This window comes from Phaenicophaeus curvirostris, chromosome 6 (genome assembly GCF_032191515.1).
Source record: "Phaenicophaeus curvirostris isolate KB17595 chromosome 6, BPBGC_Pcur_1.0, whole genome shotgun sequence".
In the NCBI taxonomy this organism is placed as follows: domain Eukaryota; kingdom Metazoa; phylum Chordata; class Aves; order Cuculiformes; family Cuculidae; genus Phaenicophaeus; species Phaenicophaeus curvirostris.
This window is the reverse complement of record NC_091397.1, coordinates 12,429,042-12,449,040: the sequence shown is the minus strand read 5'-3', so window position 1 is coordinate 12,449,040 and position 19,999 is coordinate 12,429,042.

Below are 19,999 nucleotides of genomic sequence, written 5' to 3'. Positions count from 1 at the left end.
GCTGAGGATAAAAGCTTATTTTTTGTTGCAGTCTAATTCTATGGCAACCATTTGTTGAAGACATACAAACAAATTCCTTTTCATTTCTCAATCAGCCATCTGACCCCAAAACCAGGCACCGGCATACCTCATTTTTTCCTCTTGGAGAATCCACCCAGCACTATGTTCTGTCGTACTCTGTTGACTGTAATAAAAAAATATTTTAGTCATACAACACTTAACATGGTAGTATATTTTACTGCCCCATGTAGTGTCACAGAGCAATCCGAGCATTGGTGCTTAAGCATCCTTATCCCCATCCCTGGCATTAGATCTAAAATGCCTTCTTGCCAAAGGCAATCCAGTCACACAGATCCCTGTGGTGGTTAAAACACCCTCCCTCATACTGACTTGAATTATATAGATTAAAACAAAAAATAAAAGTGATAGAAAGTCAAAGACAAATTTGTGCTTGAGCACAGAAAATAAAGCTTACAAACCCCATCTTTTGGGGGATCTATTATCTTAAAGTAACCCAGGTGACAACAATATATTTGAAAAAGGAAAATACCTGGGATTAATGCCTATAATATTGTCAGTGTGAGATTCACGGTTTGCTGACTACTTAAATTACCTGGCACACTGCTAACCCTGATTTTAGCTTTGTCTAGGCAAGCACCTGTCATTAAAGGGGCAATTAATCAACTATTCTAATTCAAAATGAGATGACAGAAAAGAAAATGAGATATGTCATTTAAGTGCTTTCACATTCAAAACCAAGCAAATGTCATGATTCACAATAACGTGAACAGAGAAAGTCTTAGCAGACAAACCTTCATATTAAACACGTTTTGCTAAATGAAGGCTCTGTTTTAAATGTTACTCACAGATTAGACTAGTTTCACTAACCTGTAAAATACCACACAACCTACTTATGCTTCAAGCATTAAAGCTGAGAAAATGGTGTTCAAACAGTAAATACTGAAGGTTTTGAACAGAAACACCTCATTTTCTTTAAAGCACAGGAAAATAATCATTGGATGCAGAGCACACAATAGCTAACCCTGGTCTTAGGGGAGAAATCCTCATTCTTAATTTACTACTGATTTAAATGGGCTACAGGTGCAGTATGCAACACAGAGGAAACTTCTCGATAGTTTTCTAATTTTTTTAGAATTTTTGTCACACTATCAAGATCAATAATAGCAGTATTTTAATACAGTTGTGGTTTAGTAAAGGCGAGGAAATCTGGACTTTCATGTGGGCTTCTAAAGACACTCAGACAGAGCAAGGAAACAAATTATTCTATACCAGAGATTTTTATTGGCTAACCCAAAAATCAGGTAACAAAAAAACAGTACTATTTTCAAAAAGTGTTGTTTTGTGCTATGCATGCCACAAATTTCTGATGGATGGGTGTGGGTGATACAATTTGATACTATTCTTAAGAATTTTCCTTAAATAAAGAACATTGTGCTTCTAGTAGAAGAAAGAAAATCCATGCCTTTCTGCAGTGATAAATTTACAAGTGATCTTTACTAACAACAAATTACACCTATAAAGCAACTTATAAAGCTACAGTGGTGATATCTCAGTGTGGCACAATGACCCAGACCCTCCCTAGAATTGCTGTGGACAGTCACAAAGCAATGGTTGTCAACAGATCTCCTGTGACAAACTTTAGCCTCCTCTTCTCCTCATGTCTGTGATCTTTTTCCCTTTTGCTTCCCAGTTCATCCACAAAGCTCTCAGCATAGCCACAGAGGCTGATCTTTAAAACTTTCATGCAGTGACTTGGTTGTGGTTCCCCAATAAGCAACTTTCAAATTTAGAAAACAAATTTAGAAAGTATACTAACTTTCAGTAAAACAACTCTCTTCCCTGCATTGCCTTGAAAACCACATAAAAATGAAGAATATTAAATTTTTAAATGTATCAATAAATTTTTAAGGTTGTATCAAGGCAGGAGGTGGGGCCATGGCTGCTCTTATCTGGACCCAGATGGGCAGGATTAAGGGTTATCCATGCAAGGTCATAAGCACAGAGAGCAGAGGGGTTTTTTTCTGTCCAGAGATAATTCTAAACCATCCTTGAACTACCTTATTCTGAGCTTTAAAAAGCACTTAAACAAAACACAAAAGCTCTCTGAGAAAGAAGCCAAGTCTTTTACCAGGAACCTCACTAATATGGAAATTACAGCATCTGTGTCCTTATAAAAAAACCCTCCACTGCCAAGATCGCAGCTTAAATCATACACTGGAAGGAATTTTTACTCTGGAGTTTGCTAATGGAAATGTAGGCAAAGTATTTATTTGTATGTGAGAGAAAGACAGGTAGTCAGTACATGACACTGTCATGCATTAACTGCAAGATAGAAAAAGATTATCTATAAGCTGGAAAAAAATAGATATGAGAAAGAATTTTAAAAAAGGTTAGAAGGGTGCTGTGGTTTACCACTTAAACCCAATGAATTGTAATGGAAAATTCAATGGGACTTCTGCCCCTGGCCCTCTTTGCTCTTTTAAATTTTCTGTCCTAGAAAAAAAAGGTCGTTGCTCAAGATACCATTAGTAATAATAATTATAAACATAAATACATATTTAATTTCATATCTTAAAACAAAGAAAATTTATCTAGTTAAAGAAAATATTCCTTTTCAAGTACATTGACAGATTGATTTCATAACCCACCTCAAAGGAAAGAAAGACTAATCTTCAGTACAGCATTATATTAGGCAATTCCTTGCTTGATCTTTATTTTGTTGCCTAAATTACTCTGTCTTACTTGCTGTTTATTCAAAAATGTGGAAGTCACTGCAACTTGTTCTTATTTAGTAAATGATCAATTTTAATATCTAAGTAGTAGCTGACAACATCTGGAAAGTCATTAAGAACTGTGAGAAGTGATGTACAAATGCAAATGCAGAAATACTTATTAATATAAAAGACTCACCAAATGGACAACCTTGTTAGTGCTACTCTGCATACATCATAGCATCTCTAAAATTCTTTTGGGAAAAGTGCTAATTAGTAGTTAGGATATAACATGCTATAAAATATTGATAAATATATTATTATTTTAATACTAAAATAGGAGGAAATAAGAAAAGGTTGACAAAACAGTTTTAAAGGAGGTGAATGTGCCTCAGTAACATTTCACCCTAGTGTTACAAGGCTACATACAATTGAATTATTGGCATCAGCAGGGGTCAAGGCAAGTGTTGTCATCCATCCATATGAATAGAGTTGCTAGGTAAAAGTCTGAAATTATGTCACTGAATATATATATGTGGGCACATACACCTATGCATGTATACTTTTGCATATATTCATGAAAATAAAAATATACAGATGTGCACACATGTAAATATATATGTATGTATATATACATAAATGCATACAGTTATATGTTTGTATATATATACATGTATGTACACGTGTAGATATGCATATATATATGTCTATCCATGTATGTAGATATATGTATATGCATTGCACACATATAGAGGAAATACATATATTTTATGTGTATATATATATCTTTTTGGGAATCCTTTTGTAGCATTACAGAACATAAATTGAAATTATTTGTTCTGGAATTTGTCTTATAAGTAAGAAATATATTGCATGCATTTCCTTTAGTATTATTCCAGCCTTCCATCACTACCACCTCCAATTTCTGTTCCTGAGATGAAAAAATAATGGATATGGAGGAACCGCAAATAACAAATGTAAAAACCCTATTTTCCACTAGAAAATGGGCAAAAGTGACAGTAAATAAAAGAACAATGTATACTCAGATATATAACAGTACTTATTCTCAAAATGTGATCTTCCTAAATTTATTATTTCTGCAAGAAAATTTGACAACAAGAAACCAGCTAGAAGCAGATAATGGACCATCTTCAAAGAGGTTCCTTTTATTCCTTACACAGCAATAGATGATAAATGGTTCTAATGTCAGTGCTTACTATTTTCTTCTGGTTTTATTTTTTTCTTGCAGCCTATCTTAAATCAGAGACTGATAACATCCAAAGATAAGTTACCTTGACACATCTTCTTTCCATCTCCAATGGATGAAACTATCAGACACCTGTCAACAACATGAAATGGAGAAGGATGTATATATTTTGCTCCTTGACAAGTATTGCAATTCATTTTCAGATTATTAGAGAGACGATCATAATGAGATTTTTCTCACAAATCTGTGTCCGTTTTGTATTCTTGCTAGATCTCTCTTTGCTAGCTCTTAAGCTGTTCTATGGAACCTCAGAAGATGGGAATAGGCAAAGAGCCTGAGTAGGTCTTGACCAAAGCTGAACATCTAAGGTATTGCAGTGACTTATTTTTCACTCCAGAGGTGCCTAGTGAACAACTGGCATCCTGAAGTTTCACTTAAAATTAGTAATTATCAAGAAATTTTAGTCTCATCCGAATTTTAGAAGAATTTTTAAGCATTAGCAAAACATCATTGAAGTGAACAGGAGGAGGGTATCCACTTGAAAGACCTGATTATTGTTCACTTGCTGTTCAAAGTCTGAGTCATCTCCAATGATTCAGATGGATAGGAAGGATATGATGTTGCGAGTAACATTTGGATTCACTGCAGAACTCAACTGTCACATATCTGCAGGCAAAAGTATTTGCATTTCTTCCTCTGTTCTTCGTCTTTTAGATGCGAGTAATTTTATATTGCTTTGTAGCATTTTTGTGAAGACAAAATTTATGACTTTGATGCTCATGATGTCATAATCTGATGCTGCTTTGTTTAGGGGCATGAATACGCATAGCCATATCAAGTAGGAGACAGAATAAATTTTAATAAACAAATCCTATTTGAAAATGAAATAGGTGAATATTGCCATGTAAGTAGGCAGGGAACCAGTAAAGAAAGAGCAAAAGGATATATTGTATTCCTTTGGAAACTGCAGAGCAGTTGATGGAAATTTCATACAAAAGGAAGAGAATCAGGAAACATTATAGTAAATCTGAAGTCATGCATTCTCCTTAGACTTCAGGCTCATTTGGTAGAAATAAATGATTCATTAGGAATCTATTTCCACAGCTCTAGCTACGAAGATGCTGCTTTACATCACATGTGGGACAGTTTTGGATTAGTAGGTTGCAACCTAGTAAAAAGCACATAGAAAAATTAGGCACAGGCATTCTTAAACCTGAAGCATTTTTTCTCTCGGTTCTAATCAACAGTGCCTCCTTTAAATCACAGGAACTTTCAGTTGAATGTTAGATCAGTTTCATAGAATCGTAGAATGAATCATAGAACGGTTTGGGTTGGAAGAGACCTTAAAGATCATCCAGTTCCAAGCCCTTCTGCCATGGGCAGACCAGGCTGCTCGAGGCCCAGTCCAGCCTTCCAGGGAAGGGGCATCCTCAACTTCCCTGGGCAACATGTTCCAGTTTCAATAGAAAAGGGTGGATTTCCTCAGTTGGGACTACAGTCACAAAGGTAGCTGTGGTCAAATTCCTTAACAATTAAGAACTGGACTCTGGAAAGAGTTAACAAAGGCATTCCCCTACTAATAAATGAATAGAAGTTTACTGAACAAAAAAATATTGAAGAAAACCTTCAGGTAAATTTAGGGCAAGTAACGTTTCCTATACTATCTGGGAGTTATAGTTTTCCTTTCTGTGGACTGCTCAGCATCTCAGAAAACTGTAATTTTGCACTTTACCATACAGAACACAGGTGGTTGCGAACTTCTAGGCCAGGAGGAGGCTGGATGGTCCAAACAAGTTCAACAAGTTAAGATTAATTTGACAAGCTAAGGAATGCCATCAGGATTCTCTGATCACATCACCCATGACTTCTTTCTGACTATTTCTAGTTGCTACTTCTCTCTCCTCCTGAGGAAGAATGGCTGAATTATTTTGTCATAGATAAACTGCTAGCTTAATAATGCCTTATATATCTTAGGCTACTGACACTGGTGGTGAATAACACTCAAAGTACATTTCGTATTACAGGTCTATAGATAGACATGCAATTCAAGGAAGGAGAGAAGAGTGATATGATATATATATTAGAGAACCAAAATGAGTTGAAGAAAAAAATGAGAAAAAAAAGATTCTGTAATAATTCTTAAAGCAATTTTTAAATTAATCTTAATGACATTTTTTTATGATTCACTAAAACACCTCAATTTTTATTCAGAATATTTTAACAGCTACTGAAATCTTCTAGAAGACTGAAGATGAAGAGATTTCGAAGAGTTTGCATGCTTACTGGTTTAAAGGATAAATTCAATGCATTTTCCCTTCCATAACACCAGCCAGAAAATTTCACCAAGTAGACAGTTATTTTAACTCTGAGATATGTCTTCCATCTCTGGTCTGACAAGCTATTTACACTAAATATCTCAGTCAAAGTCTTGCTGGCCATCTGTTCTTCCAGATTTTTTTATGAATTTTCCTCTTGTCCTAATTTGCTGATTGTACTCTGATTGGACCAATAAGTGACGCGATATGGCATCTGTTACTTTTGGTCACAGAGTAAAAGATGAGGGTTTTGATAATGGGAACACTTGGTGTTTGAAGTCTTCTAGGAGATGGTAAATGTGAATTTTCAGATGAATTATACTGTCTTAAACACATGTGATGTTTTGAATGAAAATAAAGAAATTGCTCCCATAAACTTGATCCTCTATTGGCAACTGGTTTCATTGATACCTGTTCGCAAGTGCTTTACTCTCTAGGAATATTTTAATGGATTTATTTCTTATGGCAAATTTTTGTCTCCTATTGTCAAACAAATTTTTTTAAAATGCTGTTCAAGCAGTAAGAATGTCATGTAGTTGTTGATTTTGGTAATCACCGGGATGAAGACTAGCTTATGTGATAAAAAACTTTTGAAACATGTGAAGGAAGTGCCCAGTTGTAAACAAAATTAAACCTAATTGTACCTCATAACAGTAGTCAATCCTTTTTAATTTCAACCACACAAGATCACCAAGAAAACCATCCTTTGTCTTTTGAGGCAGGAATCATAGTAGGGAAGGCCTTCTCTATAATTTTGATGTTATACGGCATCTAAAAAGCTTCAAAGGGTCCAGTACTGCAAGCACGTCTAAATTTCTGTACCCACAGTTCAAAGGATAATTCTACCAATGTTTTGTACATCAGTAGCTGCAAACACATAAATCCATCTTGTTCTATGTTCTACTTCACGTCTTTAATTGTATACAGCCTCTTAACATTTTTTTAAGACAAAACTTCCTAGTAGTCCTACATATTCCAAAGCCAAAAATATATATATATTTCACAAGTTATAATAATAACGGGGAGAATTTTTTTTATTATGAGTAAGAATTTCCTAAGATTATTTTCTTTGCTTCTATTTTTTTCATTTAGTATCTTTATAAAGTATTTGTGAAAGGAATATTTAACAAAATACTGAGTAAATTTTACTCCTGAGAAGCATGAACATTTTTTAAAATCAGTGAATAACAACTAAGAATTCTGTGAATATCTTTTCTACTGGGAGTATCAGCTTCTGTGTTGTGCCTAAGAACTGCAGCTTGGTGAGGCATGCTGCTCAGAAACAGATACATTGTGTTGTTTTTATTGATAGCACTTGAATACATTTTACTTCCATATGGACAAACCACATCACAGATTGCCAAGTCCTGCTGTGTGCACTAGGTTGTAGACTGAGCTCTGATATTGTTTTCCTCATGTCTAAAGCAACTCAAGCACATTCTCTACATGAATCACACTGTCTGTGTTGCTTCACTGGTTTGAAGTGTGACACAGTATATATATCAAATGCAATTTATATGGTGGGTTTCAATATTTCATTGGCACAGGAGCTAAGAACAAAAGAATTGCCATAACAGAACAGAACCAATGGTCCATCTAGTCCAGCACTCTGCCTGTGGCAGTGGTTGCATGCTTCAGAGGAAAGCATGAACGCCTTGGCATGCACACAAAATTTAACCATGGAAGGAAATTGCTTTTTGATTCTGTCTGTTGCTCAACTAATGCTGCAAAGCATGAGCATTACTTGTCCCTATAATTGTTATCCTAGCCAGTGGAACTGTACATGATAGTCTTATTTATAAATGTCTGATCCTTTTTTGAAATTTGCCATGCAGTGTTGTGAGGGTTACTGTGAACGTATATGCTGTATTGCTGAGATTAAAATTTGTTTTTTTTTTTCTTTCCATTTATTATTTTTTTAAATAGGTGAATGATCTACCAGGAGATGGTTCTGTTGCAAAGTGCTGTGTTAGTTCTGTGAAACCCAGCATAGGGGCAATCATTTCCTTAAAAGGTGGTTTAGTGTCAAGTATAACACAATCCCTTCAGCTTAATAAAGAGAAAACCAGAAAAACTGATGGTCCTTCTTAACATGTCTAATTTGTACATTTTTATTTCTTAGTTTCAGCTGCAGCTCATGTTTGGTGTCTGTGAGCTAATAAATATTACTTGGAAAAATGTGAAGTTAAAGATAAGTCGTGTGGCAATGGTTTTCCAGTCTCCAAGTGGCCAAACAGATTTTTTTGTTCAACAGACTAACCAGATTGTCTTAATATTTTGCTACACCATAGCAATGAGCAATAGAGCTCTAAATGTAAACATTTGTTCAGCAGCATGTGGTCTCTACCTCATTCCTGTGCTGGAGAAATTAGAAATCATACAATAAAATGTATTGCACATATAAAAACATTTTTACTGTTATGGTTTTCTAGGTCCACGGCTCTCAGACCTGAGGAATTAAAGGGCAAAATAGGAAAATGTGGCAATGACAGAACTCAAGAGCATAGAAATTTGCAAGAAGTTCTTAGTAAGCTAAAAATGTAATGAAGAAATATAATGGCTATGGGATGTTACTGAATATCTGATAAGCGCGTGCTTTGGCAGAAGACCTCTAGGCTATAGCCACTCTCATCTGCGTGCTCTAGAAGAGGCTGACCCACTCATTCTGCTGTGCCTTCCTTCTTCTACAGTCAGCATAAGAAAATGTCAACATATCTTCTCCTTCTTCCCCCAGTTCAGTAAATGATCAAGATTCACCAGTGAATTAATTTGAAATGTGTGTCTGAAGAACAAATGTCATTCTTGTCTGCTGATACCACCTTGTACTAACTTTGAGGAGAGTTGTGGTACAGGTTAATCTTTCTGCGGTCTCTTGAACTGCTGTTACAGAATTCAATGGAACATGTGTCAGAGTCCCATGTCCTGGGATAAAATCTTGCTTGAGCAGTATTTGGTGAAATGGAAGAAAAGTGAAACTACAGGGACACAACTTGAATTATAAATCTAATGTGTTTGTTATAATAAATCTTCTTTCTACATTTGAAAAGTTATTATTGCTCTGCATCATGTTGAAAGATTGAGAAGTTAAAAGAAAAAAAAAAGTTACTTACCAACTAAAACCAGTGCCAGCAGCTATATAGAAAAAAAAATTAAGATGAAAGACATGCAAAACTTACTGTAAATATAGCAGTCTGTTTTAATTTATTCAAGTCACAACTGTGAAAATAATGATTATCAAATTCCCTATGTACTTAGAATTCACAGATTTTCTAGATGATCTAGATACAGAGAGCATCTGGTAGCAGCAAAGTTAAAATGAACAGAAGAATCAGAATAATTAGACTCCATAAAAAAAACCAAAAAACAAAATAACCAAAAAAACACCTTACAGAATAGACAGAAAATATGAGAATTTTGTAATCTGCAATAATGTATGCCAGACAGTGAGTTTATTCATTTTTTTTTCTATCACTGTCTGAATCAAACTGAATCTCGGTCAAGTACCTTCGGTGATATCTAGCAAATCTTCATTAGTCACAGGTTCTCCCCAAATGCTGATTTCATGTCCTATTTAGCAGACAATTTAGAAGGAGAGAGCTAGTAGGGGGAGACATTTAATAATCACTTCAGATGTAGAGTCTCTCCCATCTAAGTCCGAATTTTCTAGGGTATCTACAATGTCCTGTAGGTATATGTGTTAAGACCTCAGGTTATCTGGAAACGACCATTAGAGAAAATTCTATATTGCATTTAGTGATATTATCATAGTTGCAGAGTAGTTAAGAATGCTGTAGTCCAAAGTTCTATATTAATGGTCCTCATAACATTCCTGTGATATTTTTAATATATATGTATATGCAAGATTTTGCAGACAGGGAAATTTATATGGATATGGAGATACATTAAAAATAATTATGTATAGCAGTTTTTGATTACTATTGTTCCCATAAAGTGTTATCATTTAACCACAGTTTAGTTTAAACTACAGTCTTCTGATATTTACACAGATGCAGATAATAGACTGTTATTCCCCAGGGTATCACTCTGATTAAATAATTCATATATCTTTTTTTTTATTTAGCTCACCCAATGTAACATTATTTTAAGAGTAAAATTCTTGTAAAGTCTGAAGCTGAGTAGTATCTGGGCTTCAGGAGATTTTGATAGTCCCATGTTTTTCATGTAAAAAATAATGGAACAATCAGATTTTTATTATAATTTTGTTACTGACCCCATTCTCCTAAACCAGATGGAATATCTGTTTCACAGATGAGATTTCAGAGGCAGCATTTTTTATTGCATCTTCGTGGTGTCAAACTTAATTTGTGACTTAACATTGCAGGTTTAATGTGACATTTATGGAAGGATTGAGCTTTCACATGACTGTTACAGTGATTGAGTTCCAGAGGGATCTGCTTTTAACAGCTTTCAGACAGTGAAATCTAGCTTTTACAGCAATGTTCAAGTAGCTATGGTGCTTGAATGGTGGCAACTTCAGAGTTTTTGCAAAGATTAGATGAGCTTCACTGCAAACTTCCTGTGTTGATATTGCACATTCCCTCATAGCGTAAAAATTTAAGCTGACCCTCACCAGTAACTTGTTCAACAGCCAAGGCATTTTATTGCCCCAATTGTTTCATTTAAATATACATTACCAGTTTTTGTCTGCATCCTTCATATTCTTTCCTCTTCCTTCAACATTCAGAAGGCAAATATTCCGAGAACTCTTAAGGATTCAGATTACATCTCACCAAATCATCTTCTTACTTACCTTTCTCCTTTTTGAAAGCTTTTGAAGTTCATGACTAGTTTTTAAGGAAAAAAAAAGAAAGATTGAATATGATTAATATGTTCCATGTGATAGTGGCATATGATACTCAAGCTCTCAATGATCAAACTCTCTTCAAAGTATTCAGCAGCAATATTTTATAATCAAAATAATCTGTAGTGGTTTCTTTGTTTCTAGTGTGGCTAGATCCTTCCATATAATGTTTTGAAACATGGAAAGGAAAATTCTGGCTTCTATTGGTCAAGAAATCATTTTTTTTTGAGCCATCACATTGCCTGACAAGATATACCTCTGGAATACAACATGTAACATGCAGTAACATGCAGCAGTCATTAGGACTTATTTTGACTTTTCCTATTAGCTTCTGTTACCATGTATTTCTCCAGGATAAGAGATTTGTGCCCTGCTCCTCCTCCCCCAAGGATCGGTAAATTTGTACTTTATAAAAGATCCTTTACTGCTTTAAGTAATAGTTTCAGATTCCTGTTACATTTAAACAAATTGGTTTACTTATTTTTAGATAAAGGGTTTTGCCATGGTTTAAACAGAAGCACCTCACTGGTACTTTTTGGTATTGTCCTTTATTGGATTAATCCGTACATCCACATGCAGTTACGTAGCTGTTCTCACTCTTAATTTTGTACAACAACGAAAATGGGAAGTTATTTTAAACTTTAATTTTATATCAAAATTATTTTTAGCATAAATTGTATGTACAGAATTCTTTGATCCTCCATGACATGTCTTCATAGAATATTAGCATGATAAAAAAGAATAAAAGCAGCTGGAAGAGAATGGTTAGGAATTTCTTTGCTGGAGAATTTGAAATGAGGCAGCTGTAGATCCCAAAGATGTGAGAGTGCTATTCCTACTGCAGCTATTAAAAGATTTTTAATAAGAAGAGAAGAGAGAGGAATAGAGCATCAGTAATTCCAAAAGTAGACAGCAGGCAGGATCCAAATCTTGTAATTCTACACTGATATCATGTCTTAGCTATCTATTTACTAATGACTACTGTAAAGTTTGTAGAAATTAATTTCATATTTCTAACAGGTCTACAACAGAAAAATATTTAATATTTCTGTTCTGTTGTAACTACAGAAGTCTTCTAGGTTTCTCAGGAGTTGTTTTCAGGGTCATATTGCTTAAAAATGCTAATGTAACCACCTTGGTTGAGGGACCGTACTGATGGAGATGTCTTGAACTGGAAATTAATAAACAAGTTTAATTTGCTTTCAGACCTCTAGGATAATATTTTGAGGGCCTTATGACAATATTTTTGTCCCAAGTGATTTTGTCATTTTCATACATGGAGCATATTTCAGGTAAGTTTTATGAAAGGTACATCCACAATCTAAATGTGAATTTTCTGTTCTTTTGTTTTGTATTGAATACTTGTTTTAAAATGCATCTGTACTGCATGAGGTCTTTGATATATAACCAATTGACCTTCAGGGGACCAATATACAAACAATGGATTTGTTGGTAAGACAGGTGTTTAAGATACCAAATGAACATTATCCTTGAGCAATGTTTATTTTAGTCGAATGATAAACTGTGTATTTTTATTGGTTTATTATGCATATGCAGTTATGATTACACTTCGGTGTATAGGAAGAAGTAAATAAATATGGTAAAATGAATATGCTATTTAAATGAATAAATACATTTTTTGTAATAACAAGCTAACCTGTTAGTGAAGACAGTTTATAAATACACTCGGGTATATGTGAGGTTAGATATAAAAAGAAAGTCATACCGAAGAACTCAAGAGAACATTGCCTTTTCTCAGTTTCAGGTGCCCAATCTCTGCTGCCCATTTCAAGTTACAATAAGTCAACTTTAAGGTCAACTGAAGTTCAAACTTCTTGTCACTAGTAATATAATTAATGAATAAAATACTGTGTAGTGTTTTGCCCTTCCTCCTGCATTTCTGCATTGAAGCTTGACACAGTGTTAAAAAGCAGTCTTTTCAGATGTAAGATACATGAAACTTCATTATATGCTTCTAATGAACTTCGTATCTGTATATTCCAGAAATTCAAGAATATATAGCCAACTCATCAATGTACATCCAGACAAGGTCCTTTCAACACCATAGTCTTCTAAGCAGTAGGTGGAATGAAAATAACAGTTTCTTCAGCTGGAATAGCAGGACATTCATGAGGGAAGGAGGCAATATTTTTTCTATGGCTGCAGCAAAAGCAAGAACCTGTTTGTAAGCTGAATTTCCTATTCCTCTTTAAAATAGCTTGTGTCCACGCAGTTAGTTTAAATACCTCAGTATCTTGTTTGAGAACATCTGAAGAGGATAGATAATGATAAGAAAGCAAGTAGGAATTTGGCAGGATGTTGATGGGGAAATACTGGAGTTTTGATGAACTATGTCATTTCTGACGGTATAGACCATTTCTGCCTGATGTCAGCCCTTTGCTTTCTGCCATTCGTAAGTACTGCTGCGTGCATAGCGCAGATAAGTTTACTTCTGTGGAGAAAGCAGACTATTCAATGAATTTAAAGAAAACATGCTCCATGAGAGAATTTGTGCTTTTCCAATCAAGCTACTCAGTAAAACTGACATAGAAATTGCCAAATTTAACTTATTAAGAATTGAATTCCAAGCTGAATAGGATCTCTGCTAGCTGAGACTTACAGGAGCTTTGTCACCCTAGGGCTCTGGGTTACGCACAACACAGTATGCTGTGTAAACACAAAATGAAATTAATGGTATTTTAATTTAATATGTCAGATTGCAACCAACAATGGCCATGGAATGGGCAAACAACTATTTGTGATGCTTCTGTGAGGGGATGGCTACCCCTGGTCTAAATGTAGAATGGATGGGTGGAGACAATTGCTGTCATTACCCACCACAGGGAAATCCAAGAAGGACCATCAGCTTGAAACTTTATAGTGAATGAAAAAATACACTTGGCCAAAGCTATAGTGATTTCTTTTAAAATTTTGTTGAATATAGCATTATATGTCAAAAGGAAAGTATATATCCCATGATGTGCCCTGTATTTTTTCCTTTTTCCTTTGCAGTCCATTAACTTAGTGTTTCAATCATGTGAAGTTTCCTATCTAAAGATTCTTTGTAAGGAAACACAAGGGAGACCATGAAATGTAATATGCTAATTACAGTGTGAAAATGTAATTCAATTTACTGCTTCTACAATGTACAGTTTAAAGACCAAAACCTCTATTCTGGAGCTTTCAGGACTTTAGCAGAAAGAAAAACAATATTAGTATTATTCCTTCTCTAATAAAACTTACCTGCCTGATCCATAATGGGTTTCTGTCTTACTTCTGCATTATAGGAAATGGTGTTTCAGTAACAAACTGAATCACTGGCAGACAAGGAGTAAGTATTTATTTGTGCCTAGCATTTATACAACATTCCCCATCCACATAGCAAAAATATTCTATTATGGCAGGTAAACATTACTACTCTACTGCTATGAAATAAAACAAAATAAGGATTAGTTGACTATAATAAGGGAAGTAAATATTGGAGCTCAGGTCATCTGGTTTCCCATCCAATCTCTATACACCGAAAGCTTCACCTGTTTCTATATGCTATTAATATTCTTTATTGCATCCTGAAAACCACCAGGGGTTTGTCTCCCAGCTTTCTGGCTCCACTAGAAACACATAAGAGGGTATTCTCCAATGAGCAGTAACTGATCAAAAGCAAATACTAAGTTTCTGTAGTAGTACATCATTTTGATTAAGCCTGCAGCAATAATACTAATCTAATTTTTGTGAAACATAGTACCACTTCTCAGTTTTAAGGGAAAAAATAAATTAAATTTAAGTGAAAGCACTCATACACAATGAAATCACAGGGATCCCTGTGTAAAAAAGCAATTGTATCAGCTTGAATCACATTCCACAATAGGCATTTTTCCCTATTTTTGATCAAACTGGAATAATACTGTTTAAATTTATAAAATATTTTAGAACACATTCTCATTACTAAAAAGGCAAAGATTAATTGATTATGAGATCAGTAGTGAAAATCAGAGGCAATATCAGTAAGGGTCTCAACTTAGAATCATAGAATGAAAGAACAATTTTTATCCTTTAAAGGTTAAAATGATCAAACCCAAAATGTTGTAAAGCTGCCAAGTTCATATTTGCAAATACTTTTGAAAGGTACAAGTTAAATCATTCCACACTGAACACTTTAAAAGGCATGCTAATTCAAAATTTTCAGATAGATATAAATTTTATACATGGACAAGGCTAAAATTACTAATATCTCGATATGTTGATTAATAAGACATTAAGATTTTTAAAGCAAATCAGATCACTAATTTGAAATGTATCACCTTGCTAATGGTTATACAGACCTAGATTCAATTCTTCCTAACTACTGGAAAACATATGCTGCATTTTGTAAATTGTTTTGATGAAGAGCTATTTTTTTTTATTTTCACATTTTGTTGTATTAACTCTCGAGATCCAAAACACAAAAGTCACTAACTATTTGTGATAAAACAAAAATCAAGAAAAATAACCCCATATTCAGAAGTGGCAAATCACCAGGCCCATTGAAAAAACAGACTTCAGAATCAGATTCAGTTCTGATTTCACTGGATATGTTGTTATCTGCTACTATTCCCTGTTCTAAAGAACAGAAAATTCAGAACTGATGTGGAATATTATAATGGCACATCAATGAAATAAACAGCAAATTGAAGTTGCTTTGTTGCAGATTAAGTAACTAACAGCTGGAATAAAGCCCCACAAACAAAAAGGGAGTATGAGAATAAAAAATGCATTACACAAGCAAATAAACGTATAAGTTGCATTTTAAAGGGAATATAGATTTAAACTGTTGGAAAGGCATAGATCTCTTGGAAGGATGTAATTCCCTTTTGACAAATAAGTGAACGGGAGCAGTGAAATATGGCACCCCAGTGACCAAACTGGAAGGTCTGTCAAACGCCAACTACCTCTTCCACAAGTGTTTCCAATCTGTCTACATTTTGGCTTTTTAAATTACTCCTTTCCTTCTCCTGCTTTTCCTTTTTCATTTGCTTCCTCATCTGTTTCTTTGTGGTATGTGTCAATACTGAGCTATAACAGACTTTAAAAGTATAGTCACTTCTTTACTCATTCCTAAAAGTTTCAGGTTCATCCACCTTGAGGGAGAAAAAGAAAAAAAGGGAAAAAAAAGATAAGCATATTAAAAAGAAGCAAGGTGGGAAGGTGGGAAAAAGGCTTTGGTTAGAACTCTGTCTTGTTCAATGCTGTTTTTCAGAAGCAATTCACCACAAGAAGGATGTTGAGGCTCTGGAGTGAGTCCAGAGAAGAGCAACAAAGCTGGTGAAGGGGCTGGAGAACAGGCCTTATGAGTAATGGCTGAGAGAGCTGGGGTTGTTTAGCCTGGAGAAGAGGAGGCTGAGGGGAGACCTCATTGCTCTCTACAACTACCTAAGAGGAAGCTGTGAAGAGGAGGGTGCTGGCCTCTTCTCCCAAGTGACGGGGGACAGGACAAGAGGGAATGGCCTCAAGCTCCGCCAGGGGAGGTTTAGGCTGGACATTAGGAAAAAATTCTTCACAGAAAGGGTCATTGGGCACTGGAACAGGCTGCCCAGGGAGGTGGTTGATTCACCTTCCCTGGAGGTGTTTAAGGCACAGGTGGACAAGATGCTGAGGGGCATGGTTTATAGTGTTTGATAGGCATAGTTGGACTCGATGATCTGGTGGGTCTTTTCCAACCTGGTGATTCTATAATTCTATGAATTCTTGCCCTGCCTGCCTTGGAGGACTTGTTTCCTGTGGCAAGGGGAAAAAACATAAACCATGGAAAAGATTAATGCCTACAATATCCCTAAAATAACCCTAAGTTTTGTGATCTTGTTTTAAGAATACAGCAGATCCCTTGTCCGGTGGATATTTCTTATAGGTGAGGCTGGTCTTCTATGATAATATCTTTCCAAATGGGCATAAGTTCAAAGGCCTGTTTCAGCAAGCCTTGGGATGATTAGGGCAAAGTTCACACAGGCCCATTTCAGTGTGTTCAGAAATACAATCAGCCTTAACACATATGCATAAACAAAGACCTGAGAAAAAGCCAAATATTCAGTAACAATCGAGGGGAGGGGAGAGGAGGGGAGGGGAGGGGAAAAGATGAGTCAAGGTGCAAACAGAAAGGCAAGTCAGGATTTTGGAGTATAAACCTAAGTTACATGAATGGCATTGCAGTAATTTGAGTCATAATCCAGATTTTGCTTTCACATTGTATTTGTTGCCTGTGAGGGGAATTTCACCAGGAAAATATCTGAACTCCTAAACAGTGCTCTGTATTTTAGTTTTCCATCCCAATTTTTCCACAAAATTGTGGTGGACATATCTCAAAATCATGCTGGCAAACCTGGACTTTCCAGCACATGAAGTATTTTCTATCTACACGCAGCTAAGCCCCACAGAGATAAAATGTCTCAGACCTCAAAGGTATTCCGATTACACCAGCATGACACCATTCCTGAGCTAATTATCTGTGACTTTTGATAGGACCAGCTATTTTGGCACAATGTAGCATCGATGTATGTATACTGTTTCTGATTGTTGGACTAACTTAATATTAGTTTCAAGGTATTTACCCAGGATACAATGCAATCAAGTTAAAATCTTTACATTCTCTTTTTTCTGTTCATCATCATACTTACCTCCTCCTTAAATGTGACATACAATATTAATGAACATAAAAGGAGGAAAAGTGAGTTGTCCATGCAACCAGCACCCCTGTTTCCTCTTTACCAAGGGCAAAAATAAGCCTCCTCTAGGGAAAATTGTACAGAGGAATAAATGCTGTGGACCATTGGTGGGTTAGATCTGGAAAGCATGGAGCCAGAATGTCTGTCACTGAATGTCCAGTCCCACAGTAAGGACGTGCTGGGGGAGCGTATGTACACACTTAGCATTGAAAGCATGGCATTTATGTATATAGAGAGAAAAATCATCTTTCACACATAGCTTTACTGAGACGATATCAAGCACTGAGCTGAGTCCTGAGTCCCTGGCACTGAACAAATTAAAGTAATGAAATGACTCCAGTAGAACTGATTTATAATGCTTCAGTGAAGGAAAACTATCATGATGCTAAACTTTGAGTAAAGGAGACTGCAGAAGGCATCCGTTATCATTTTCCTGGCTGTCTGACACCACCTGTCATTGTAAAGCAATCCAGGGTCACTGTTTCTAGTGGAAATACCAACAATTGGAAACAAAGACTTCAGAGAGCCTGCTACAACTGGGCTGTAGAGTTTTTGTTATGCTTGAAAGGGTGTAAAATAAGTCACAACCTCTCCATTGAAGCCAGTATGGCATTTTTTGTTATGTTCCCAACACCGCAATGCCATAGAGATGAACCCTATTCATTGTGAACCCACTAAGCCACTTGTAAAGCATTCAGCCAACAAATAAGCCTGAGACAGGTGTGCTCATGAAATACATTGTTTTACCAGATGCTTGTTGATCCCAGACAAATATCAAAGGAGAGTCTAAAGATCTTCTTGCCCTCCAACATTTATACACTAATGTCAAAAAAAGGTTTTGAGTAAATATTTAAGTAATATTCTCTACTACGGATGTGATCATATGCAATTTTGTTGGAATTTGTCTATCCTGCACATTATCATCATTAGTGTAGAATTTTTAAATAGGAACATGAATTGTTGAGATGGCAATAAAAATCAGTTTGATTTGTATAAGTGTTCTTGTAAAGCGATATACTTATCTATAACGTTCTTCTGATAATATTTGTCACAGGAGCTAGGAGCAAATGATTTACTCTCAGACTACAGTTAGTTTATTTTTTTCATATACGCCATGATATAACTGGTGGAACACAGAGATTTGCACGTAAAAGATGTTTTGATTCAGAAGTTTTTCTAACAAACTTATCAAAAAATGAGTTTGACTAAAACTAAACTTATTTTCCCCCTCATATTTTACTCATAGAAAAAAAATTAAAAATAAAAACCTATTCTATTTGGACAAAATGTTCTACTTACTCTGATCTATTTATTTATTTATTTATCTCCGTATCTATTGATTTCTATTCACTGAATAAAAAAACCTACATCACAATGAATGGTTATATTAAAAACATAATAAATGGTTCATTCTTATTACTCCATCCCATTGACAGACAACTAAGCAAGCATATAAGAAGATTTAGTTGAGTACTTTACTTAGTCTGAAGAAATTTAAATCTGCATCTCCTATTTTACTTCCATGCAGAATATCTGGAAGGGTTTCCTTCAGTCACTTTCACTGGAGGTATTTCATTATCTTACCTTATACTTGGATGTGGAGACATTTATTTTTTACACTTGTTAGTCATGCAAGCTGATTGTGAAACTATCGGAACACGGGCATTGCCCCATGGTTGCTTGCCATTAAAACGTTGACATGATCCTCAGCACAATGTGGGCCTGTGGCAAATGGCATCTTTCAAACCACTATTAGGCATAGCTGAGATTAGTGGTGGGATCTTTCCCAGTCAGCAGATTGGACATAGACAGCCTTTTTTGAGGGGAGAAAAGAGAATTTAGCCATATGAACACAAGCTGTTAAGTTTATATCGCTTGAGACAAATTTTGACAACCAGCATACATCTAAACTTAAAAAACTGTGCCAGATCTGTGTGCTCAAACAAGCCAAAGGACAGAAATGACCTGCTGTAAGAAGTCATCAGTTTTACACCTCCCAAAATTTAGAAGCCTCAGTTTTGCCTGAATCTTTTGCAGAGAGGGAACAGATGATATCTTAACTTAATTTTGTGAAAGGGTAAAATAAAATGCAGAGGACTCATAGGAGCTGAGGTCATGCTCCAGACTTTTTAATTTACACGTGGCAGTTCTGCCCATGAAGTCTTTAAGAACCTTCCCTTGTTAATATTTTTTAAATCTTTTTGTGTACAAGGGTATGGTGTGTACCA